The sequence below is a fragment of the Haliaeetus albicilla genome, chromosome 14, assembly GCF_947461875.1.
Source record: "Haliaeetus albicilla chromosome 14, bHalAlb1.1, whole genome shotgun sequence".
In the NCBI taxonomy this organism is placed as follows: domain Eukaryota; kingdom Metazoa; phylum Chordata; class Aves; order Accipitriformes; family Accipitridae; genus Haliaeetus; species Haliaeetus albicilla.
The window spans coordinates 31,468,422-31,496,008 of NC_091496.1; the positions used below are offsets into that span (position 1 = coordinate 31,468,422).

Below are 27,587 nucleotides of genomic sequence, written 5' to 3' on the forward strand. Positions count from 1 at the left end.
CACCAAGGAGCAACAAAACTACATGCTTTACCTTTTTAGGCTTGCTTCCACTCTGCCTTTGTTATTAAAGAAATGAAAAATTCGGTTGGTATTAGAGTAAACCAGGAAAACTTCTTTGCACCACTGTTGGTGAGGAAATACTGCAGTCTGTGCTCTGTCACTTCAGCCATCTGATCTGAGGGCATACAGCTGGTAACTACACTAATTGCTTCTGCTAGTTTTCAAGATATTCAAGGGAACTCCTGAGCTGAGGAAACTGTTGTACTCTTGTAGCAGTTGGCATTGCAGCAAGCTAGGAAGTGGGTTCCAGCACCAGAGGAGGTGAGTGATTGTACTTCAAACATGAGCCCTGCCTGAGCACTTTGGAAGGAGAAAGGGTAGCTATGGAATGAAAGACTGACAGCCTTAGGAATGCAAACTGGAAAAGGGCTTACTTCCAGTGAGAGGAAAGTGTGAACACCAGGGATCATACACTGTTAACTAAGGGTTTTCATGTGTTTGAGTGACATACAGCACATAGATGGAAGATGCCCAAACTTCATGGTAATTGCTGTATGTGATACTAGCTCTTTCAGCAAACTGTAAAGAGAGAGAGAGAAGACTCATTTCCAGTATTATTCTCTGAAATTGTGTCACTTTCCTTCAGTTTGTGAAAGGAAAATTATATGCTCTTGCCAGAAAAGAATGGGAAAATAACAAAGCTCAGGGACTATGCAGTAAAGGGCAGGGGGTTAGGGGAGATAAAGCAGAAGAGGACACAGCAAAGCATTCAGTTGCTTTACTGAGAAGTGCTATGCTGGTATACCATGAATTGAAAATGGTTAAGCAAAACACAAAATCACAGGCAGAAGCTCATCTGCTAGAGACAGAATGGTAAAACTAAATAGATCTGCTTGCTGTTTATGTATCAGTGCAATTTTCTATTAGGAATGAGGGGATTAAAGAAAGGTATTCCTTCTGTTTATGCTGAGGATCCCACCTGCACATGCAACAGGACCTTTGCAAATTTGCTGCACCTCAATTTAATCTCAAAAGCACGGGGGAAATTATTTCCAACAGAATGTCACCTGCCAGCATTTGGAACACCTCAGCATCTTTTCATTTTAAAACTCCTTTCTTTTGTTAAATGTGTATATATTGCATTTCTTGCGATGCACAAACACATTGTTTTTAATTCATTTGTTGTGTTCCACATGAAATGTTTTCAGTAAATTTTTTTCTGAGTCCTTCAACATATTTGATTCACCTGGGGCAGATTTCTTGAACTCCTCTAAATGCTCAATTCACGCCTAGAGGTCATCACAACTAGAACGTTCCCAGGGGAACTCGCCTCCTCTTCCAGGCTTCCCAAAGGGCTAGTGATTAGCTACTGCGGTGACCATCAACCACATCTTCTAAACACCATTTGGTGCTTGGTCTATGACAGAGCCTACGAATTATTAACGAACCTCACTGCCAGTTAAAGCTGAGAATACTCACAGACTGCATTACAGTATGCATTGTTATTGAGGTGATGGGCTGCACAGGTATTGCTTTTCCTCCTATCCTGGGTGTTTTGCCTGTGTGAACTGTATATTTCAGGGTCAGAAATAGTTTTTTCTTTGGTATTTTGGACTAACATAAAGAAAAACATGAAGTGCAAAACCTTTCACTTAAAGTAATTATAGTTTTCTAGACCTTTAAAAATGCATAATTATCCTGATATGGTGACTAACACAAGAGAATCTTGGAAATGTGTTTGGTTATGCAGAAAAAAATAAAGCTGATTGTTCACTGTCGCCGGCTTCAGAAAGCTACAAGGACCATGAACTGATGTTTCTCCTCTGAGAACCTAGTAGAGCCAGTCAATTTATCCAGAGATTTTCTCACTTAAACTGCTTCAAGAAATCCAAACATAAGCCATTAGGGCAACAGTGTGTTTGTAATTCAAAACTAATCTCATCCTTAGAAGGTCCAACAGACTTGGAGAATAAGGCATATCTTACGCAAGCAGACTAGAAAAGCCCTTTGGGCATTTTTCTAGTTCCAAGACTAAAGGATAACTTCAAAAGGACTTGATGTAATTCTTCACCAAAGTTTTCCTCTCCTCCTTCTCAGTTTCCCAGGCAAAACCTTTCCTTCATTCTAAGCCTTACTACATGTGATAAAAATCCATATTAATGTGTTGGGAAAGGGAGCAGACCTTACTCTTTCACCAACTTTGCTCTTTTTCTCTGTCATCTGAAAAGACTTAAATACATCATGAAGTTCATTCACATTATATATATGCACTATAAACAGGTGCATGAACATTTGGTGGATTGGAATAAAGTTTCAGTAAAGCAAGAGTTATAACTCTAATAGCTATTATTAGGCATTTTCCAGAATCTTGGAGTTGCTTCCTAGCTCATTTCCACAATGGAAAACTCCCCACTGAAGACAAACTCTCTTAGCCTATGAAACACTTAGCTGAAAGATGTAACAGGTTAAATCATAAGGTCAAGCTTGACTTTAAGCTCCCGGTTTTGAAAATGGAGCTGCTTAGTATTCAGCACTTTAGAAGTCCCTTGGATAAACTGCCTGGTGTCTGTAGACTTTTGATCTTGTGGAGCAGTTTTTCAAGAATCTTGAACCATGAATTAGGCTTGTAAGAGATTTTTAAGTGTTTCAGCCAATCTCTTCTAATGGAAAAATGTGAACTCTAATCATGCACACAAAACGTGTTTGGTGTTTGCAGACAGTTTAATCTGCTGTGGACTTCCTTCCTTTATTTATGTACCAGATAAAACGCTGGTCCAGTTGAAATCAATATCAAATTTCCATTGACTTGAGCCATTTCACGATGCTGAATACAGCTGTCAAAAATAGATGTAGTTTCTGTGATATGCCATGGATCACATTAAATACATATTTTCTATAATCCTTTCTCTCTCAAGTTTCTGACAAGTTCAAACAGTCCTTTATGTTCCTTGAGATCACCTTCTGAACATGACCAAAAGTACCGTGGTCTGCATACCTTGGTATCTGTGGATGTTTTAAAAAAGAGTTCACCTCTGTTTTACCTGAAAAAACTTGCTCTCCTAAGCATTCTCAGAGCACATCTGATTGATTAAACTTGACACAAACCCAAGATGATGGTAATATCTTCCTGTGATTAGAATTGTCCAGGGTGTGTGAGATGTACATTTAACTCCTTTTTCAGCCTTTGCTAACTAGCAGCTAAGAAACGGAATATTCCAAAATAAAATGGTGCTGACATCTCTCCTTCCAAAGGTATTTCACTTTGCATGGAATTATGAAATACTCAAATGATTAGAGCGTTCTCTCTTGTATCTATGTCTAGATAGTCAAGCTATGGGGGAGAAAGGGAGGCCAGTTACAAATCTAATTAAAAAAAGAAAGACACAAAAAAAGCAGTGAAATACGTGCAAACAGAGGGTTAGAACTCAAGTTTCCCCATACATAGGCGAATATGTCAATTACAGAGTTTCTGTGTGTTTGTGTGAGATGTATTTTATGTGTGTAATACTACTTTCTCTCAGTGTTTAACTCTACTGTACAAGGTGGAAGAGTGTCAATAGGGTGGATTGAAAACTCTGCCTTCATCCTCAGATTCTCCTAGAAGCTGTTCTAAGGTTTGTGCCCTGAGAAGTTAAAGTTTATTAAGCAAGGGAAACAACTGAACACAGACCTCCTACTTCCTTTCTCAGCACTCTAATGATGAAGCTAATGGAAGGTGGGACAGGTGATTGCACCTTGCAGCATCTCCTCTCCATCTGCTCCTCCAAGAACAGGATCCTCTCCTTCCATTTTGCCTTCAAGCATTTGATTCCTGAAGGAAGTTTCAGCCCTGTCAATCTCTGGCAGTGTCTCCCAGCAGCTTGGAATATCTGAAGTCCTAAAAAGGCAAGATTAAAACCGCAGCATTTCCATGTGGCTGTCACCAACTGGCTTTTTGCTTAGCCTACTAGCCACCTTAGGTGCTAGAAGAACTCTGATTTCTTGTAAGGGAAGCCTAGGTGATAGCTTATGTATCAGGCATGGCAGTACCTAACTGTAGTCACAAATTGTCTTTTGAGAAAACAGTTCTGAAGCCTTAAATTAAGTGTTATTTTTCAATTCTTGATAGCACATCAGAACACTTCTGTGCAGTGTCTTTCCTGTACGATTCTCTTGCTAGCCTAGTTCTCAACATATTTTACATTAAAACACATCCTCTGCCTGGTTCCCTGTGAAAGCCAGTTTTGTTACTGTATACCAAGCAGTGCAGCTTTTAACATAAGACATTATCACTTGAGCTTTTGATCTTGTCTTTGGTCTCTTTTCTGCTTAGAAATACTCACATTTTATGCTGCTATAGTAAATAAACACCAGCTTCCAAAATGTATTAACCCAGTAGTAAGTGTGTTTACTGGTATGGTATCAGAAGAGACTCCAAAAGAAATCTGAAACACCCATAAATAAATTAGATTAAAATTAATCTCAAAAGTTGTTCAGTTTTTGATTGGGAGGGTCCCGTGATCTACTGAATACAATTAGTCTAAATTTTATTGACTTTCAATGTCTTCAGTGGGGTATTCCTCACCGTTTTACTTTGTGTAAAGTACTTTGCATGCTACACCGTGCTCCATTCACCATTGTAAGACCTCAACACAAGTGGAACAGTGGGATAACTCATGTTAAAATCACACGGGTGGCATTCAGCTGAGTAAATGCAGACTCTTACAATGTAGACATTTACAGCTGAACGAGACACTCGCTGGTCCTGTTACAGTCAATGGAGAGAAACAGGCATTTCTAGGATGCAACTCAACTTATCCTAATGTAGACATCTAAAATAGGTTAGATGAATCATACACTAGAAGTGCCTATTTCTGGTTGCCTTTAAACTCAGTGGAGAGAGTGATTAGCTCAGATGCAGACATTCACATAGTAGACGTCTAAAGTTAGGTGAGAGGAACAACCCAAGATGTCTTTACATATCCCTTAAAAATGTACGGTCTAGGAACAAAATGTCGAAGAATTCTCTTCAGCTAACACTAGCCTCTTCCAAGGTATCAGCCCTCTGAATATTTTATTTGGTAACCTCTTCCTAAAAACACTTTGCAAATGTCTGGATCATGACTAATCCCCATCACAGACAAGTTTTTCATAGCTTTTGCTGTGTCACAATACTGCGATCATGTGTATGTGTATCAATTTTCTGTATCAATTAAATGAATGTGTCGTATACCTGAACAAAAGCTTCCCTAATCAAAGACTACAAAAAACCCTAACAGGTTAATATAGAAGAAGGCAGTAGGTAGCTAAGTGAATCAAGGTTGATATTAAAGCAACATGAAGACTAAACCACTGCGTTTGGAACTGTCCATCCATGGATATAATTGCAGCAGGTAAAGTGAGGAGAAATGCTACAAAAAGTAGTATGATGACTACAGAAAAGATGCAAGGCAGCAAAGAAGAACTCTGAAAGCTAATATTCCTTCAGCCACACAACTTCTGCTTATCATAATGGCTGTTGTTGTTTTTGCCAACAAGCCCACCTGTTTCTTTTTGCTTGGTGCCACCATCCTACTGCCAGTATGGATGGCACTCATGCACAATAGTGGATGCCATCACCAGCAGAAGTAGCTCCTAGCTCTGTAATAGGCTGTACAAACCTTTGAATTTACTTGTTTAGTGGTAATTATATGTATGCCACCATTTGGAGAGTTCTGCTTTGTGTTACTGAATGCGTGCATTTGTTTATCTCAGTAATACAAAGAATACAGAGTTTAAATTCTCAGGGGAATCATAAGGGTATAATCATAGCAGCTGCAACATTTCAGCCTAATCATACATCAGTATAGGGTCGCTTCTTACACCCTCCCCGCAACACTGACATCTCTTCATTTCTCTGGTTTCTGTGGTCTAACTTGCACCAAGTGGTTTTCCACTGCCCACTGGTTTATGCTTATAAAATTTGGTACGTTTGCCACCCAAATACTAACCAGATCTTTGCTCCTGCATTTTAAGAAAGTTAAACTTTCAACTTGAGTCTTTCCCCTGAAGTGTCCTGCAGTTCTTCAGTCCACCTCCTGAAGGTTTGGCTCACCATGTTCCCCTGGGAATCTGGCAAGGATGCAAACTGTAGCTGTCTGAGAAATCGTCCTTCTCTCAGCATTTTATACCTGTATTTTCTCAAAGTTAGGAGTGGCTACATGTTCTCCTTATGGAACACAGTATCTTGGAAGCAAAGTCAGGCAATATCCTAATGTTTTAGCCCCCCCTGTTCACACACTGCTGAATATTTACTATTAGACTGTAGTGGTTTTGTATGTAAATAAATTAGTTGGGAACATGGGAGTTGTATAGCAAAGAAAAATGTAAGCAGACAAACAAAAGTAAAGAACATTTAGGGGTACACAATAAATTCAAGCACTTACTTCTCTCTCTTTATAAAAAGGATTTTTCTTCACATCCATCTAATCTTCTTTGCATATTCAGGTCTCAAACAATAATATCCTGGCCTCAGATTGATAGGAGCTTGAATATCTCCAAAGTCTGAAGCAGTACTGTCTGACTTATTGTTTAACCCTTGGATATTTATATGCATGTGCTATATCATTTATAGAATCTGTTCTTCATCTAGAGTGTTATTTTTCAGTAGGTCAGCTGTTCAGATTTAACTTGCCAGAATCGTAATGGGGTTTCTGCAGAGGTGCAGAGTAAGGGCTTTTTGCTCATCTTGGGCATTGCGTTTCGCACTATTAAGTTATCATCACTGTAGAGTTCACCTTGAGAGCTGTTTCCCAAAATGTATAATAAAGAGTTAACCACCAGAAAAGTTGCCACCTTGCAATGCACAAAAGGCTACTCCTAAAATGGCTGATCCAAAAGCAAGTTCAGCAACGGCAGATAACCACATTTACTACACGTTAAATGTAGACTTGGATTAATTTTGAGCAATATTGAGCATAGCCCACAGAAGTCTCAAAATGGCATTGAAATGCTTTCTAACGTTGTGCATTAAATGAACTGCAAGACATGAAAGGGAAGGTGAGCACTGTGAGCGCTTCTCGATTGAGAGGCGTGTTCGGTGGAAAAAGGTTTATTGGAAATAACTCTCATCCGAGACTCTTCTCCGAACAGTCTCATCCAGAGCTTCTCTTTCAGCGGTCTGACTTCCTGAACTTGTGAACTGGAAATCTAACCTAATTCAATTTTGCTCTGACTGGTGAAGAACGCGCTGGTACGCGCTGTAGGCAGGCCGCTGGCCCTGCTATTTGCAGCAGTCCCCAGGACAACCGGCATGCCGCGGAGGATTCCACCGCCCCCCAGAAGAAGCCGGCAATGCAAGCCTCTGTCTTTGGGAAGTCGGTTTAATTTACTGTATTGTTGTACCCACCACGGCCAAAATTACTGGCTCCGGTCCTGCCAACGCCCGTGTTTGATGACACACGTGAGCTGCGCTACCCAGCTCAATGGGACTATTCTCGAGTGTAAAATAATATCCTTGTCTCCAGTTTGGGGAAGAGCTGAAACCATCTATTTAGAGGGGCCGCTGCCGGGCTAAAATAATGCGTCTATTTAAAACGCCGCCTTTGCCAGGGCCCGCACCGCTGATGGCGGGGCGGGGGGGGGTGCCCCGACGAGCCGTTGCCCGCCACAGGCACTGAGGCGGCTCCCGCCGGGCCGCGCCGGTTACCTCCCGGACGCCCCACGAGGGGCGACGAGACCCGACGCCGCCTTCCAGGTTTCATCTACCCGGGTGGCGAAGGGAGAGGACGGTGAGGGGCGGGCAGCCGCCCCCCCCGAAGCGGAGGACCGGCTGGGGTTCGCCGCCTTTCCCCGGCGGCGACCGCGGGGCGGGTACCCAAGATGGAGGCCGCCGCCCCGCGCCACCTCAGGTGCGAGAGACCCGCGACGCCGCCGCCAGCCCCGCCCCACCCCGGCGCCAGCTCCGCCCCGGCGCAGCTCGCGCGCCTTCCCCGCGGGAGCGCGCCCCGCGGTACAGGCGGGGGCGGGGGGGGGGGTTGTGGCGGGGAGGTGATAGGCGCGGGAGCGCGCCTGCCTCGGCTCTTCTCGCTGGGCTGCTGAGCAAAGAGGAGGAGGAGGAGGAAGAGCAGCAGCGCGGCCGCGGGAGGTGCCGCGCCCGCCCCGACGGTTGAGGAGCCAGCCGTCCGCTTGGTGCACCGCCTGGGCCGGCTCTACCGTAGGTGCCGGGGTTTCTTCTGAGGGGGACGACGCGGCGGGGCGATGGCGGTTAGCGGCCGTGAGGGAGGCACCTGCGGAACCCGTCGCCCGGTGTCGAAGACCTTATACCGGCGGCGGGCGGGACGACCCCGGCGCGTCGCAGCCGCGGAGCGTCTCCGCCCGGCCCGAACGGGCCGGGCGGAGACGCTCCGCGGCTGCGACGCGGCCCCATCCCTCAGCGGTTGGGTCGCCATTTCGTGCGCTGGCCGGCGGGGGCGAGGGCCCGGCGGGGGCGGTGGCGGGCGGCGTGTTGTGGGGGAAGGAGCTGTCTGTGCTGAAGTGCCGGGAGCCGCGTTTTGGGCTTTTACGCCTTTATTTATCAGCTTTGCTTGTTTTTGTGTGGTGTTTTTTGTTGGGTTTTTTTTGCCTTCTGCGCTTGGCTTCATGCCGCCGGTAGCAACGCCGGTTTTATTTAGGTATAAAACAGCCAAGATGTGGCTGGAGCCTGAGCTGTTCGTATTTGCCCTTGTTTTGCCTCCCCTCTCTTGATGGCGATTAATGCAGAAAATCGCAACGAAGTCTGAGCGGCAGATGCGCTAGCTCTTCGGTTAAAAAGTAATAATTAACTAAACCTTCAGCTGCTGCTGAACTCCTCAGCATAGGTATGTTAGCTTTGAAGTCTGAAATGTGTTTAAACCGAGGCTTCGGAGTCTAAGTGTAAACGGTATCCGATTAATAATTCCAAGCTGTTTAAATATTTAAGATCATAGTGTGCTTCAGCCCAGTCAGTAAGGCTGTTCCATATTGACAAGTACTCTGCGGAAGGAATACTATTTCTCAGCTGTCTGTATAGTTAGATAAAACAATGGAAAATGTGATATGTAACTCTACAGTGGAACCTATAGATGACGATAAGATCATCTTTTATCCATAAACGTCCAGCTTCTCACTGTTTATTCAAAACAACCTCGTACTGAGTCAAGAAGCCAGTATTAACCACCTGGGTTTCTTTTTTCTAACGTTCCCTGTCTTTGCATATTTCTTTCTCTGTTTCTGAGTATTAAAATACATCTTGATTCTTAATTAAGTATATTATGGAAAAGGTCGATGAAACCTGAAAACTTCATTGCATCTAACAGGTGCACTATTAATCATTTCGGCTTCTTCTGTAATTTAACGTAATCGATGTGATAATTTATGGATAGTAATTATATGGGGCTGTGCATAGAATAGGTCACTGTACGACATCAGAAGGCATCTGCACTTCATTTTGAGTTTGAGAGCAGCTTATATGCCGAGAGATGCATCTTGCCTGTATTCTTTGTCAGAGGATATCAGCTGGAAAGAGAAGGATACTGTAACATTACATACTAGCTCAAAGGACCTAGAAGCCAAAAAACTGACTCGCAGTTACAGCGTATTTTTAATATTTGTCTCATCTGTTTGATATTGCCATTTGTATGAATACACCTCAGGCGTTTGTTTAGTGGATGGCTGTTCTTAGTTTTGAATAGAAATTGCAAAGCAAGTGACCAGAGTTGCTGAAGAGCTTGATACTGAAGTCTGTGAAAGTTAATTATTTGAATTTCGACGTACTGTGAAATTATCTTGGGTGTCTAAAATTAGCTGTTGGACTATATCAATACAGAATTGGGAAAGTGTTGTATTCTGAGAATATTGAATGTAAAGAAGTAAAACCGGAAAGCTGCTTGATGTTGACAGAACTCAGATCCATTGAATGAATTCACATTCTGGATTGTGCAAAGGACATGTAGCTATAGGAAAACTGTACAGCTGTGTGACCACCTTGGATGATGGGGTAGTGTGTACTAGCTGGTGTTAATGATGGAGCTAGAACCCTCTTCACAACTCGCAGAATAAATCCACAATTAATCATACTCGTATTGGTATCTTAGTTCTGTAATTAGTCTTACAGGCTATGGTAAAAGTACTCAAAAGTAATAATGCTCAAGGTGAATGAGATCTCCAGAATCTGAGCCTTGGTTATCATTCCTTATCTTCTTGCTGAAAGCGTAACATTTATCACATATACCACAGCTTGTTTGACAAGAAGGGTTGTAATAAGAAAATTTGGCTTTTTAAGATGGTCTTTATTTTTGAGGAAACGAAATAACAAATCCAGTGGATGCTTACTGATACCTCCTGTTAGCTTGTTGTGCTTTGGTGTTTCTCTCTGGTGCTCAAAAAGGTGACGGCAGAAGCTTTAGTAACCAAGTTAGAGTTTCTTGGGGTTAATGAGATCTCTCTCTAATTGACAGATTGTATTGGCTTGAGGATTCCAATTTCAAGTCAGGAAAAGGTAATGCTAGTCTCCCCATTTTTCCTGCTGTAGGGAAATGACTCTCCGTGGTATCTGGACATAAAACATACTGAATACACTAAGGGTTTGGGGTTTTGTTAATAGATTATTGCACAGCTCAAATAGCTCAATGAGCCTAAAAATTAAATCTGTTTTGCCTGCAGCTGCGGAATTGCTATTAGTCTGTAGTTTTATTCATTTGTCCCAAATCACCTTGAATAGCGATTACTTACCTTCCATTATATTGGAATTGTACAGTAAACCTGTGCTATTCAGTTTTCACTGGATATGTTCATTTTGTTTTGTTTTATGAACAGAGTTGGCAAAATGGGAAGCCGTACAGAGAAAGTATATCTCTGTAATGTAAGCTGAGGGAATAATGTAGGAGGTTGTCTGCTGGGCAATATGCAATGAATTTGATTTTGCCTTCCTGAGTGGGCTGATAGTATTCAAAAAATTCAGTTATACTTTCTCCGCAGTGATAATTTGTTGCATTTTAAATTGGTAAGTATGTGTATTGCCTATTCAGTTTAGTATTAAAGACATTGTAGCTTTTACATTTATGAATATAGTCTTGTACATATAATATTAAGGGAATTTGTAAAGAGTTAATCTCCAATAATAGGGTTAACATGATGCACCGTAAGTTTTGTCCTACTGTTTGTTAACCAGGAAAAGATAGTTGCAAGCTAGCTATATTGCTTTCTTCTGAGCTACTGGAGGCTGGCTGAGCTTTCAGTTATTTACCTCAATAGAAAACTGAAAGGGAAAAAGTGAACAAAGGAGGTCTGTTTTGCCTGTCCCACTTGCTGGGCTGTTGTCTTTGCCCTTTTCAGTGAAGGAGGGGGTAGAGCTGGGTCAAAGTTGAAGAACACTGAAAAGGAATTCAAGTCTTATATTGAAATGTGAATGATAGCTTAGTTTGAGTGCTGAACACATTTGTTTGATTTTTTTTTTTTTTTTTTTTCCGTATCTGTGGAAGCTTTAACTTGACAGATGGTGATGGACTGGCATATAGACTGCTAGAAGGTACAGCTAGATATGTGTTCAGACCCCGATTAAGATGCTCAGTAAACAAGTACATATCTGATGAGACTTTTAATGCTGGAGATACTGATGCTAGACACTGTGCGACACACTAGACATTTGATTGTGTGAATTAAGGGCAGGCCCCTGCAGCTGGCATACATTCAGACTTACTTGTCTAGCCTAATTGCATTGCAAATACTCCTCTGGATTGCTCTTTAGCTTCTCCCCTCTAGTAAATGTTGAATAAGTACAGAAATGTTCATCTGGATCTTCTATTAACTGTTGTAAGAAGCTTTCAATTTTTTTTGTTTTGCTGTATGAATCAGGATAAATGTATCTTAGTATTCATTTTGTGAATACACTGTTTTCCTACCCTGTTTCGGTTTTGAAATGGCTCAATTCATAATGTGATTACAGCTTTCCCCTTGTTAACTTTTTAGTATGGAAGCATAACAGCTTGAATTATAAAATGTTTCTGTAAGAGCTCACAGTACCCCCATTCTACTTTAAGCAACCAAACTTTATATAAAAAGCAGCATTTCATGCAGAGCATCTCGGATGCACAAAAATAGCCAAGCAAGGAAAAAAAGACCAGTTCAACTTTATGAGGACGTGATAACTTTAAAAAACAGCTGCATTAGAAAGGAACTAGCTGTCTAAATTGTCAATTAAATCAGACAATTAGTATGAATGTAGTCTCTCTAAATTCTGTGAATACTCATGTTAGACTTCTGAATTTGGATGCATCCCAGTGGGAAGACAGTTGTCCTAATACTTTGTCTTCACTGTTCGGTATATACGACCTTTTAATTTCCTCTGCTTTAAAGTATGTATTTGTTACTGTTTAATAGCTTGTTTGAGGAAAAAAGTTGATCCATAACTTCCTGGTTGTATGAGTTAGTCTTTGGCTGCTAATTAGGCTTTTCCAGACAGCCACCCAAAATATTAACATACCATTTTCCTTTAGGCTGTTACCTAAGTGAGGAGCTGACAGTGTTTATACATGAGTACAGATTTTCTTTGCTTTTTCTGAACTGTGCCTCTCACTACTAACTTCCCTTTTTACGTGTTTTCAGTGTTGCTGCGTTTGTCCAACTTGATTCTGAGGGTTCATGTAAAGGAGTTGCCTTTACAGTGTCACAACACTGTAGGGCTCCGTGTGTGTCTGCGTGTACGCAAAGACATTGTATATAATCCGTTAGTGCACAAGCCAGCTGTTGTACAAGATTTGGAGTCGGGGAACAGTTCTGCTGGTGGAGAATAATACCATGGAGTTAACTGAGCAGTGCATAGGCACTGGCCGAGGGAAGTCTTCCTGCTGAACATTGTAGCATGGGCAGGGTAGTAGAAATGAACAAAATTCAAAGAAAGAGGCTGAAGATAATGAGTTAGGGAAAAAAAAAAAAATCCATGAAGACGACTACTGTATGAGGAGAAGGATGAAGAACAAAATGTATTATTGACTTTTACATTAGAAGGAAGTGGTAGAAATGAGGGAGTTGGGAATAAAGTTCTACTGGCAATCTTAAAGGGAGAAGGCAACAGTCTGGGGAGCTCTGAGTAGAACACATCGAGAGGGAATGTACATACAACTCATGTATAAAAGTGTGTGGGATGAAGCAGGGGATAGCTCCTCCATGTGAGGTGGGAAGTGTAACCAGTCCTGAGGGAGGGAGGAATTTTGAAGAGCATGTCAAAAGCAGGGAAGTAAGTAAGTTACTTGAAGCGGAGCAGCAGTAGAAAAACAAGAATTTGTCTTGCTATCAGTGAAGGGTTGGGGTTTTTTTTGCTAGAAAGTATCAAGGAAGGAAAACATTACATACCCCTGTTATCTTCATAGCATATTCCCTATCATTTAGAGGGCTTTTCAAGAGTATTTAAGAATTTAGTGTTGTTCATCAGTAGGCTTGTACACCACAAGCTACCCTTTCTAACAGGATAGGTGGTCCTCTTCACTACTTCTCCAGTGTTTAGAAGGACTAAAAAGTGGGGTTTCCTACCCTGCTGCTGTTCACATCTCTAAGGGGATCAAAATGCAGGAGGTGCTTGATGTGCCTTCCCTGTTACAATTTTCAAGTGATATCAGGAAGAGGTAAACTTGGCCATGGCTATTCTTTGGGTGGGATAAACAGGTTTGGTGACTTGGTTACTGCCACTTTGAGTAAGCTGGAATCTGTGGGTCCCTCCACTAAGCCCCCGGCCCCCTTCACCCCCCGTAGACCAATGCTGTGGTGTCTGGACAAACTAAACATACCATAGGAAGTTTAACCTCCTTGAGTTGCTGCTCTTTTTTTGAAAATGGAAGGTATTTTTGCATTGTCTGCTTAGCTGAATTTGGTAATTTTGTTGCAATTGTTGCATGGCCACATACAATGAAAATCTGTTTCTTGCTTTGGGTGAGATGAGCTGTTAATAGGCTGTGCTAGCCATTTTACTGTTTTTTAATCTGTTCTGACTAGGTATTTCTTACCAAAGCTCAGAAAAGGGAGACATATTCCTTTTCCTTTCCCGTCCTTTCAAAATTGTACAGGACTTGGGTAAGTTTACAACAGGGGAACTCTGCATTAAAAGACAAAAGAAGAGAAATAGAGTTTTTGCATGTAGTGTTGGATAAACTGAGGCCTCTAGTCATTCTTGAGTCTTGGAGCAGTAAGTTTTGTGTTCTGGGTCTGGCTGCTGTGAAGAGTTGTGCTCTCCATGGATGGTGAGCAATTTAATGATTCCAGTGTGATTAGCTTTATTTGTTGTTGATAAATCAGTTCACAACATAATGGCAACCCATTTTCCACATCATGAATTGAGTTCCGAGTAACACTAAAAGCCAGAGTCTGCATCGTGATGTGTTGCAGAGTGATGTCATGTTTTGAGGAAGTCGTTGCTTTCTCTGGAGTGTGGGGAAATCACTTCAGTATTACAGTGATCAGGTCTGTACGTTGTGAAGACAAGAGCCGTTGTGACCGGAGATGTTGGACAGGATATGGTCTTTTCACCAGATGTGAAAGATTCCCACTTCCATTTACCACCATATTTATTTATTTTTCATTTATAGTGAAGTTCAGAGATGCCCCAAGATAGGGAATATCTTGGCAATGAAGGTAGAAGGGGGAGCATATGTTCTTGGGGCTGTTGCACAGAATCCACAGTCTTCTGAGTTCTTTCTGTTGCACGTGTCGCTATTCTTCCCTTGGCATAGGTTTGATAAGGACATAGGGGCAGATGAGAACTATTATCACTACTACTGCCACTCCATCCAAGTAATACAAGGGTGTTTGGGACATCTGTGGGAGTGTAAAGGAACCCACCCTTCATATTAGAGCTGCATGTACCTTATGTATTGTTTGCCTTGCTTTTATCTACTCATGAGCTGGTTTTTAGTTAGACATCTAAAAGAACTAACAAATCCAATGTCAGTGTTCTGTATACCAAGCGTATTTTGAATGCTCCTGAAGTTTGTGTGGTTTATACATCATCTGATGTCTTTAAAAGCATCAAATAATGAGGGAGAGAGATTCCACCTACTGCTTCTCTGACAGTGAAGGCTTAGAGCTGGGGAACCGTTTTCTTTAATTTTTTCCTGGATATGTAATACAAAGTAAGGAAGCTGCATGACTGCTCCCCTGTCACATGAACTAACGTGGCTGTCAGAGCAGTGCTAATAACTGGACTACAGACCCTGGTCCTTACTTATTGCATTTTTTTGTCCATACCTATCTTGCATGATGTACAAAGTCATAGAATTTTCTGTATAGTACAACTCTGACACCTTTAATGTGCAAATAGTCTTTTAAATACTCATCTTTTCCCTCGGAAGCATTCCATGTATTTATGGACGTTAGAGTCTAGCAGCCAACGTTTTGATGTATTACAGGGTGTAACATCTTCTCCCAGACAAAACCAAACATGTAATCTCATATAATCAATATAAATTGAATTTCAGGTGTTATTCTGGGGAGTTTTTGCAAGTTTTCTGCTTTCCTGTAGTTTGAGTACTTTAAAAATTGGTGTCTAGACTTGGTTGTAGATGTGGACAAAAAGAGGAACATTTTAAATTATGTGTGGGCTATTTCTGTATGATAAAGTTGAAATATAAGCAATTACATAACTGGAAAGCAAGCCAGCCAGGGTGACTGAAAGCTAAATTATCTGCTAGACTTTGTAGGTGGTAGTTGTATAAAGTGCATTTTTAACTTTAAAAGAAAAAAAAAAAAGTGGGAACGTATAAAGGTGAGTGTGACCACCAGAGGGCAGACACATTGTTTAATGACTTCAAACCAAAATCTTTAGAAAGGAGACTGCCTATGCCTGTAAAAATACAGTGAGATAATGACTGAATAAATAACACAGTATAGATGCATGGAATTTCATAAACATTAAATAGTATTATATTTTGTCAGTGTAAGATGAAAGTAAATCTGCTTAGAACTCACTTGTGGTTTTGTATTCCTACAATGGAAGACAGAACAGTTCATCAGATCATGTAGTTTAAGCTATAAATAATGAGTTGTTAAACTTAACCCATTTACCTTTATATCAAGTCCAGTAATTTTAATTAAAGCATGGTTTCCAGTACTCTGTCCATCTTCATTTGGAAGTGAAAAATAGACTCCTTTCTCAATAGTTTATTGTAGTTAAAGAACAATTTAATTCTGTCTGAATTAAAGTTCATTTTTTCACAAAGATCCCCCAGCCTTTGCATGTTCTTCTTTTCCTTATTAATAACATTTACGTTCTTTAAAGTGTGTAATTTTGCTCTTCAGAGTATCATGGAAAATATTTAACATTATGGGCCTAAAATTAAATACTTCAATAAAGTAGCCTTTTTTAGGAATGCTGTACTCGAGTTTTTAGTAAAGGACTACGTTCAGTAATTTTTATTTGGCTTTCTTGCTAGGAATGTAGGTGCTTAATTAAAGCATGTCATGTGTTGGCTTTTACTGCTCATGCACCAACTATCTCAAGTTACAGCGGTAGTGTCTTTTCTTTGAATTATTTTCCTCTAAAACCTAGGCAGTTTTCGTAAGGAAAGCAAAGTCTTTATCCCATTGTTTCAAAGTCACAGTATTCTTTAGAGGCAAGTCTTAAGAACTTTGGTTGCTCTCTGGGGAATCTCAATTCTACCAATTGTGCTGGAGTGAAGCATCATCAAAATAGCCTGAAATGCTGCCACAGGTTTCCAATTTCCGCACTGTAATTTCCAGCAGGCACAATTCCCTTAACAGCAGGACTTATGGAGAGGTCCTTTGTAAGATGGTTTGCAGGTATCATCCTCAAAACTTTATCTGAAGGAATTTCTCCAAGTTACTTCTGAAGTTTTATGTACTTCACAACCTTCTCACCCCCTTGGCATTGAAATATGGGAGTAGGTTTCTCATTGCATCCAGGGAAATGTACCAGCAGAACTGACAGCGTCAGATATTCAAAAGTATCATAGGAGTTAATGATTTATTAAGATTTGTATCTTCATAGTTCACTTGGCTAATGTGTCCTAGCTTCTTTTTTTTTTTTTTTCCCCCCTCCCTGTATGTCTAGAAGCCTAGAAACATCTACAAATAAACCTGAGTTGCTCTTAATAATTGGTTGACTTTTGCATCTGGGTTTTTGAAAAATTCAGTTAAAGTTAGGAGACTTGACAACTCTCTACAAGGGCTGAATTCTGTCCCTTGAATACAGTGACAGAAACACTGCTTAGAACACGTGCAATAGCTGTAATCTGTTGGAAGTTAAATGGGTGCCAGGGCTAACGCAAAAGTTAGCATTAGGAGGAAGATTAGCCTTTATGTTCATTATGTTATATAGACACTTATGTGTGTTTCATTTCTTTTCTGAGGTAAAGCTGTTGTAAAAGAATCAAGGATTTCTGTGAGTTCCACCCCCGCCCTGCTTAGTTTAACTGAGATTGTATTGAAAGACATGCCAACAGTTACTAACCATACTCATGACAGAATTTTCACACAGCAAGCTAAAGTAAATAAATACCAGTATTTTTATTATTTTAGATGGGAAAGTTCAAATTGCAAACTAATATGTACGTTCCTGGTTTGACTGCTAATAAAACAATGTATTAATTGGAATGGAAGAGAGAAGAGTAAGAAAGTGCTGAAACCAGAAGAAAGAGTGGAAGATAAAGTGAGGGGAGAGAGAGCAAAGAGGTCTATTTAATTACATACAAATAGCTACTATGGGAATAAAGGTATGATTTCTTGTTTACTCAGACAAAACCTCAAGCTATCGTTTTAGTGAATGATATTCGTAACTGTGAAGTATTGTCTGAATTGGTGAAGAATTAAGTTAAAACCATAGTGCAAAAAAAGAATCAGTTGTAAGATTCTTCTCATAAAGACTGTACATCCGTTCCTTGTCTTGCTGCTTGCAAGTAGAAAAGTGACCTTTCACTGATAGTGTCTTGATCTAGGCTCCAGTGGTTATTCTACACATTTATATACACACATATATATATACACACAAGATCTGAATTGTGACAGAATGCTGAAATGAAACTGCAAGTTAGTACAAGCACGTGTTTCTCTGAAGATGCAGAATAATGCTGATCCCTAAAGTTGAGTGCCTGACTTATCCTGGATGATAAAGGATGAAGTGACACATCTGTTTCTGAATGCATGTCTATAAAAATAGTTGAATATTTGCTTTCAGTAGTGAGAGGTTTTATCTGTGGTTGTGGGAAATAATTTGTAATTCACTTTGGTGAGATAATGCACTACTTTGACTAATATTTGGTATTTTTCAAAAACAGATTTCAGATTAGTGGAATTATGAATTTGCATTTCATAATGAATTACTCGATTATAATTAGAATAATTTTTCCCCAGTTTCAGTATTAATTTATTTTTATAATAAACAAAAAAAGGAACTAAATTGATATTGTGTTGGTACTGCCTTGAAATATGACTTGGCATTTACAACATTTTATGTACTTTTAAATATATTGCCGTTCAACATTAAATATTACCTATCAAAAATAGAGCTATTGATAATTTTTAACAGTAAATATTGCTGGAAAAAACAACCCATCAGTCTTCTGATGGAACACAAAATCTAACTCAACCTTGCTAACGTAATTCAATTTTTGAACACTAATCCTCAAAGACTTGTGCAGAGTCCAAAATGAAACACTTGCAAGTCTGTAAGTAGGACCCAGAAGAGCAACATTTTTTTTAGTTCCCTTGTCTTTATCCCTTCATTGCTGTTTCTACCATCCTATGATAGATTTTTAAATACCTGCTATTCAGGCACAGGCAAGTAATTAGTATGTAAATCTTACTTTGAGTGCAATTGTGTAATAGTAGGCACAGAACTGTAAAACAAAATTTAAAGGTTCCTTTTAAGAAGGCTTACATACTTAAATATAATTAGACAGTCAGACTTTGAAGTAAGTATCTTAAAACCTTTGTTTGCTGTATAAAGACTTTTGAGTTTTCATATAAAATTATTTTGCAAATTTCTGTGTGTTCTTTGAGGCTGTGGCTATCTGTCCGTACACTACCAGGGCTAATGAGATTCTAATTTATGATTACAGCTCCTAGACAGAATTAGTGAGTACTATGCAGTGTATTTTTTTAGCACTTAAGTTTTTAAAGAATATTAAAGCTTGCTCCGCTGAATATATTCACATTGGTCAGAAAAAAATATTATTGTTATACTGTTCAGTACCAGAGTTTAAAAACAGTGCTTGAAAGGACATGTTTAGTATAAGTATGCCATTTTCAGAAGCTTTTCATATAGTATGCCTCACTCATCAAAAGTTTTCTTTGCTGTTAATGAAGCTGGATTTAAGGTCCTTAATCTTGTTGGGGATGTGGAAAGGAAAACTTGGATTTATATCCAGCTAGTTTAATTCTGAATAGTGCTTCAGCACTGGAAGGCCAATAACTGTATTGTAAAGAAAATATAATATCCTGCAGATGGCTGAGGGAGTTGGCACCATTGTAGAGTTTGGAGAACCAGCATGGCCAGATTATCCTCACTGACTTGATCTTCAGCATGAATGGATGATGTTCTGTTGTAATCAAATTATTAGAGTAACAAATACAAAAATTTGATGACAGAAAGGTGATGAGTTTTGAGACCTTATTTAATTACATTTTGAAGGGGGGATTGGGGGGTGGATCTTCCCTACACATCTAGCCAACTGTCCTGAGGATTGGTAATGGTTTTAAAGTTACACTGGCAATTTGTAATCATTACAAGTATCATCATAAAATAGCTTTAAATAAAAGGCTTTCCATTATATGTATTTCTGTTTATTCTCCAAGCTCTGGTTTCTGCTAAGGTTAATTTATTTGTATTTATTTTTCAGGTTATGTATTAACTGTGCTAAAAATGTAGAAGTGCCCAAATTGGCTTCCTTTGAGCAAGCTTAGATCAGAGAGCAGTAAAGTTACTTTTATGCAGTGCTATCTGATTTGAGGTCAGTATTAGTCAAGAGATTTGTGTCCATTCATAGTCAACAGTATAACTGACCTCTTTGGCATCAGTTATGCTGTTAAGTGTTCTTCTGTAACTTATTACATGTACACATGTTATCCCTGTGGGGTTTTTTTCTTGATTATCTTACCCCTTTACTGCCTTGGATAACTGAAAATTAACTGTGCTGTTTAAAGTTGGCAGGAGGGAAATGAAAGTGGGAATGATACCTTCCAAGGTGGTGACTGTATTGCACATCAGCACCAGTTCCCAGCTAGTCCTAAGGTGTAACCTGTGTGTAAGATACACTGCCACCCATCACTATCAATTCAAGACAGTCATGGTATAAAGGTCATATCTAAGGAAAACTGTTGGAATCACTTAACAGTGTATATAAAGAAATAAAAATAAAAGCAAACTTGGGTGTTGTAGTTGGTTTTTTCGAGAAGCAAGAGTTGTGAAGCTGATTACACTTGGACTGATCTGAGAACTTGTAATATAAGTGGTAGATGCAACCTTCACTCGGGAAACACTATTCTAATCCTGTCTGGGTAGTATTTTAAAGTACTTGCAGGAACACTGGTGATACAGTGAATTTACTTCAATTATTTGAGAAAAATGTGTGAGAAATGTGTGGGGTTTTTTTTTTCCATCTGGTGTCATTACTTTAAGAATACATGAAAATGTCTCAGTCTGTAGGGCTTTTTCTGGTCTGCCGTCTATGTAAAATGGGAGTAATGCCTCTAGGATTAATCTGAAGCTTGGATTGGGCTTTTGGTCACTTTCCGTCATTTAGTTCAGTGTGGCTTTGATAAAAGAAATGTTTCTAGGTATTATGCCAAAAACTTTAATCTGGAAACCATTAAGGAAGCAGTACAGATGCAGATGAAGTAGGCTTAATGTGATGGCAAATGCTGGGAAGTGATCATAGTGTCTTCCTTGAAAAAGACAATGTAATCCTTTGTCTCCAAATAACTTCCCAATACTGTTGCACAGTCAGACAGCTGTTTGTTTAAAGGGTGGATGGGAAAAGTACATGACTGGTTTCTGTTGCGTTGGGTCATGCTCATCTGGGGAATCTAGTCTCTCGGTAGGGTGTGATGATCCTTTACTGGATGGTCATGGGAGTCTCTTCAGCTGGATTAGATGTGACTCCACAAAATGTTTTCTGCTGTTTATACATGATCTGTTTCTCTTGGTTACATTATGGTCTGTATGAAACATTTCCTGGCTGTCTTGCTTATATACAGGAGACCACTACGTAACTAGGAACAGTTTTGGCTGCCGTGGGGAGTCTCTGTGAATGTTGGATTCTCAGCCTGGGATGCTATTCATACATTTAAGCATATGAGCAACTCTTATCAGTTGGCCTATGCCCAGCAGGAGCTGCCTGGGGAAACTTCAGGGACTGTCCACAATTCCCAACTGGAGAGGTCCTGTTTACCAGCTACCTTGTTGAGGCAGGTGGAAGTTCGGTCAGTCACCATGCTGCGTGGGGGGCACAAGGGGCTGATTTGAGAGATTTCAGCTGAACAGTTCCTGCACCACACCAGGAGCTCGTGAATAGGTGTGCTGGGTATGCACACAGACACAGTCCTGTTACTTAGGTCTCCGACTATAGGACGCACTTGAATTTCATTCTTTTTTCTTTTCTCCACAATTATAAATTCTGTAGACCTTGCCACAATATAGAGTTTATTGGTTTAGACTGTAATTTGATAGTAATATCAAGATAAAGGAACTGGTACAGACTTGAAAAAGCTTCTGGAAAAATTTTACGGTATTTTGCCTTTTTTATGGAAGCACAGTATGTCTTCAGTGTAGTTTCTATACTAGTGTTTATTGCTAACTTTACAGCCATTGCCACTAACAGCATGTAATGTTTCAAATAGCATACTAGAGCTTCTGAAATTGGAGGTCTTTTATTCTGATGACAGCAATGGTGCAAAAATGTTGGTACTTCATCAGGACAGTATAGCAGTAGAGTTGAGCAATGGGAAATTGCAGCAAGCCTCTGAGCTTTCAGCTGATGAAGGCTGGGAGAGTATTGCCACAAACGAATCCTCCTCCCTTGAGCATCTGCTTCTAGCTGCTGTCAGAGATGAGACCTTGGGCTAGATGGATCTTTGTTATTATGCTAAGTGAATGCCAGACTTGGTAGGACATGCAGCACTTGTATTTGCAAATTTAAAGGGAACATCATACTTAAAACTAAACCAGCTCAGGGCTTGGAAACCTACTGGACTTTCTAGAATATCTTTCTGAGAAATGTTAGTGTAATAATTGAACATACCTGTAACCATAGCTCTCTGTGTGTGTTTGTGCATACTAAGAATGAAATCCTGTCCTCCTAACTTAAACTCAGCTGTACCAGAATTTGAACTATTTGGTATAGGGTAGCGAGCCAGCCTGCCCAGTACGGCTTTGTTTTTAGCATTTTGCCTCCTGATGAGAAATAAGAACTCGATAAAGACCAGTCCAAAGAAGTGCTTGTATTTGTTTCATTAAAAGCATTAAGGAATCATTAGGGTACTTTGAATTTGTTCCTGTGCTGAACAGGGTGGGAGGCAACTGTTTAAACCAGGTGACTTCCAGAAGTCCCTTCCAGCCTTAACTGCTCTTTAACTCTGCAGCATGTCCTCTCTCCATTTCAGAACAAGTCTGTCTATAGTTCTTCTGTGGGTGGACTTTTCAGGAGTACTGGAAGGAAGAACACTCTTTTTCCAGTGATTAGGGCACAGAAGTGGGAGATGTTGGTTCTGGTTTTTTGCTGGCCTTCACAGGGTCTCAGTCACTTCTGTTCTCTGTGTCCTAACTGCCAGGACCCTGGATATGCTATGTGAAAGCTTCCATCAGCTCTGAGCCCTTATGCAACAGGGAATGGCTGGGAGATCACACTCTGATGAGCCTGCATTTTATAGTAAATCATCATCAGCCCTGTGCAACCAGCTCCTCTCGTGTGGGGCTTGAAGCTGGATCTCACATCCTTAGGTATGTGCTCTAACCACCTGGCTGAGGAGAAAGTGGGCAGGAGTGTCACTGTTTCTGCTTCTCAGAAGTAGTTCGGATCCCCATCATGTCTGACTTGTCCAGTTTTCCTGGACTTCAGGTGCTTAAACACATCTACTTAGAGAGCTGTAGAGTGTTACATAGAAGATAAGTGTTTATCTACCCAGAATATGTGCTTCTGTGCAGAGGAAGATGAATGAAGTCAACTCTCTAGGAAATTCTAAGGCTGAATTGTGTACTGTATTTGGGTGTCTGCCTGCATCCTGGGACTTCTTGATGCCACAAACTGAATTGCAGTTCAGAATTTAAGAGGGATAAGGTGGGTTAGCATAAGGTTTAATATTAACTTCCCACCCTAAAGTTATAATGGGCTTTATTAATGGCAAAACTTTGTGTTACCATCCCATCCCCCACGGATGTGAATAATTCACCAAATGAACATCAGGTTCTAGTTTAATTTCCTAGGAGAAGTGGTGATAGTTCTCTAATTTATGTTTGTGCTAAAACTAAACTTCAATTCATACCACTGTGCTGTTTATGTATACCAGAAATGCTACAAAAGGACTGCTCATAAAATAAAGAAAAAGCCCAAAAGAAGTTCTACTACACGAGTGCAAGTCCTGGTTTGCATGTTGCATTTGTGAATAGAAGACATTGATTTGATGTCACAAGTATTTTTAACAGGATTACAAAATGCAGATAGCATTATGTAAGACAGATTACCTATGGCTTTAATACAGGATTGTTTTTAAGCCAGAGGCTACATTTTGCTGGGTTATGTATGTTTGTTTATAAGCAAGCACATTAGGATTAGGCTCATCAGAATACCATTTTCCAAATCCTTGATATTTTCAGGTTAGATGACATTTTCATAAAATTATGAACTTACGATCTGAATTGTGATTTTTTTTTTTTTTAATAGTTTTCAAGGTGGATGGCTTCTTTGTTAAGGATCATTGCAAACAATCTGATTTGTATAGGTAAAAATGGAAATTTCTTTGTCCATCATACCCACTGTAACTTTTTTCCTAAGGCAGAGAGCCACTTGGTTCCAAAAACAACACGAAAGACCAAATGCATTTCCTGCATGGCAGAATGTATATGGATGATGTGTCACGTTGCCAAGCAAATCAGTGAAATATTAGTTTTGTACTGAACCACAAGGAAAATCTTACATGCAGTTGAACTCCAGATAATTTCTAAAAGGCCTCATGTGTACAGTACCACAAGTTCTTGACCTTTTAGTGAATGAAATTTCAGGAAGCTTACACAGCTGGCACAGAACAGCTTCATGTGACTCTGCATTGTTGTCATTGCTTTATGCTCTGAATGCCTGAAATGTGCCACTCCCTATTAGACAGACAGGAGAAAGAAAGTCTCTTACAAAGGTAATGTTTCCTTTTGGAAAGCTAAAATGTTTGAGGTACTCAGCAGCCAAGGTTCCCTTAATTAACAGACCTAACTGGAAGCATGCTTTTTTGTCCCCCAAAAACTAGTTTCAATTTTTGTATTTTGCTGTGGCTTATGCCCAGTTTCATTCAAATATGTTGATGTCTTCTAGTTTGAGCACCAGATTTCTTCCAAACTTTTATTACCCTGGTGTTTTTCCCAGGGAAACATTTGGCAGTGTTTCCTGCATTACAAGGTGCATTTAATATATACAGGCCAAGGAAGAAAAAGTAGAAACTTGAAGGGTAGGGTGGGAGTTTTAAGCACGTGTGAAATGTTATTATTGCACATAAATATGCAAGCAAAAAACCACCAATCTCTTGCTTGCATTTAGGTAGTTTCTTCCTTCTATTTTAAAGAATAAAGGTTTTCTTGTATTCTGTGACTCGTGTTCATCTCTCTTATTACAGCTAGATAGTTTTCCCATTGGCTTATTTTTCATTTCTGTAGAGCTCTGTTCTATAAGTATCAAAATATAGCTCCCAAATGCTACAGGCCATGAGGAGTTTGAATGTTAGAGAGATAATCAGAGCCTATCCTTTTAGAAGATAAATTCCTGCAGTGTTCTCAGTCTGCCATTTCTAGGTAGTATTCAGGTGGATACTGATGTGCTCTGCAGGGGGATGATAGTTATTTGAGACACCTGAGAAGTGGGATGCTGACTTTCAGGATTTTTTGATGGTGGTAATTTCTGGTAAAAATTGGCTGGAAGGCACCTTAAGAAAAGCTCCTTTTAAGTGATTACATACAGTTTATGTTCAAAGAGATAAAAATACAATGGGGTGTGAAGTTTGATGTTCCTTAAATACCAAGGAAGCAGCTGAAAAAGCCCATGGCTTCCTCGTAAGCTCAGCTCTCCCTGTAGCCCTCAGTTTCAAGTAGGCAGGAGTTAGTCCTGGAGACATTGTGCGCTTGGCTCTTAAATGACAGTCTGATCAAGGACACACCTGTGATTTGCATGGCTTTCACATCTCTGGTCTTGAATATATGGGACTAGTGGGGGTAATGCTTTGTTGTTATGCTCATGGTTTGCCTTCTGAAGTGCTGAAATAGAGAAGAGGGATGGCATTTGGAAGGGAAGAATGAAATCTCTATAAAGTCATTTGGCAGCTTGCTCGAGGCAGTAGTGCAGTCATTTTGCTTAGGTGAAAATGAAGTGTGGGTATTCCCATTGAAACAGGATTATTCGGTGGCGGCTGAACATATTTCAGTAACCAAGTCCTCTCAAACAGAAAGAAACTGTGGTTTCTTTTTTTTTTTTTTTAATTCTTACCTCTCCTGTGCTCCCATGCTAACCCCAGACCTTTTCCATGCACTCTTTTAAAGGTATTTGAGCAAATAAAATTCTCCTATTAGATTATGTGACAAATGCTATTAAAATAAGTACTTGAAATTGTATTTCAAAGTGACAGTTTTGAAATGTCTGAAACATGCATGCAATATAGACTAACCAAGCTCCGTGTCTGTTCTTGTTTCCTGTATTAGACTTATGGACCATGAGTTCCTGATAAGACACAGCTGTTCACTTTTCTTAACCTGCATGATTTAGGCCTGTATAAGATGCTTAAGCAAGGTTTATAAAATATAAGATAAACTGAAAGTGGGAGAGAATAGTAAGAGAGCTCTGATATGGACGCTAACTTCTCTTTGTTGGATTAATATCAGTGCACTTGTTAAACTTCATGATATCACCTCCTGTGGTAAATAATACATGGGAGAAAGTGAAGTGGGAGGAAATGCATACAATGCAACTCCTTCTCTGTGTTCTTCCCCTCTCCCCACTGCATACTTAGCTGGCTCTGAATGGGCAGGAGGAGGAAAAAAACCTCTTTCTGAAATGGTCTCTGCAGACCCCTGCCAAATGTTTTCTGTGCCAAACCTACTCAGTTTGTACAATGTGAAATGATACGTGTTGAATGCTTGTGGACACTGAAGTGTTTATGCACATAAAACTTAGGTATCTACCCTGGCCTTGAGTTGCAGGGAATTATTTAAAATCTATGGTGGTGTTTGTTTTTTTTTTAAATATAGATGCAGAAAAGGATAGTAGGGTGAGAGGAAGTAAAATTTGCCACTTTCATCTTGTGAAAGCTGACTTGTGAATTTGTAACCTCTTTCTTAATGAACTAATTAAAACTCTAAAATTTTTCTATTAATTATGTATATGCATATTTTTCCTGTACATCTGGGATACAAATGAAGAGTCTTTTGGATAAAGAGGTTTTTCTAGCTTTTGTAGTGAAGACTACATTAGTTGGCACATAAAGATATACTTAGTATCTGCAGATATGGCTTGATATGTCTTGGTGTTTTCATCCATTCTCAAATCTGGCATTTATTAGTAAATTAATATATCTCTAAAATAGATTTTTGAAAAATTTTCCCTGCGTCATTCATATTTATATAACTTTTTTTTTTAAAGAAATCTGGTTGGTTTTAGTGGTTGGGTGATCTTGATGAATGAATGGGACTGTCTGGTTCTCAGAATAAACGGTCTGTTGACATAACACAGTCCAAACCTCTTTTGGTTTGCACCTTTTCATGAGTGCTTCCTTCTCCAAAACTAAGCACGTCTTTCCTCTTCTTGCCTCCAAGTGCAAAACGCCTTGATGAATCCAAGGGATGTGAGATGACATAGCTCTTGACTACTGTTGCTGTTTCTTGGCTTTTCCAGTATGTAGCTTGAAATGTGTGCGAGGTGAGTGGGTGTGAAACAGTGCTGTGATGGAACAGTAGAAGAAAAGTGGTGATCACTTCCTGAGGTGAGAGTGCTGCTGGAAGAAATGGCTCCTTTCTGTATTGTCTGCATGCTTATTGAGCTACAGGTGTTGGCTTCAGCCTTGTTCCTTTGTATGACTCTTCATAACTCTCTGTGCTGCCTTTCAGTCTGGCTGAGCAATCTGCAGAGCACATGTGCTGCAGGCATTCCTAGCACGAAGCACGATGCAAGGGGGAGGTTTGACTTCCTCAAGTCAGAATTTATTTCCTTTTCTTTGGACTGATATAGGGAGGGGGTAAACATACAGATGTGTAATAAATATTACTGCAGAGTGACACTTGTTAGCTTCCACCATGTCTTTACCCCATAAGCTCATTTAAACAAGGGAGAGAAATGGTGCATCTGTGAAACTTGAGGCATGGGACAGCTCTTCTGACTGGTACAAATGAGCAAGAAATTGGCAGCGAGTTGTTTAGCAGTGAGTTA

At 40.0% G+C, this 27,587-nt stretch overlaps 1 protein-coding gene across 30 annotated transcripts in view; it reads left to right on the plus strand.

Annotated features, from left to right (window-relative positions):
* Nucleotides 1-7,980: 7,980 nt before the first annotated feature.
* NRCAM (neuronal cell adhesion molecule) overlaps nucleotides 7,981-27,587 on the plus strand; it is a 165,745-nt gene continuing 146,138 nt past the window's right edge. For 18 of the 30 annotated variants that reach the window (XM_069802146.1, XM_069802153.1, XM_069802148.1 and 15 more), the window contains exon 1: nucleotides 7,981-8,173. The gene's annotated coding sequence lies outside the window, so the exon portion shown is untranslated. The remainder of the gene's footprint in view (nucleotides 8,174-27,587) is intronic. The other 12 variants (XM_069802178.1, XM_069802172.1, XM_069802173.1 and 9 more) reach the window with 4 other exon arrangements.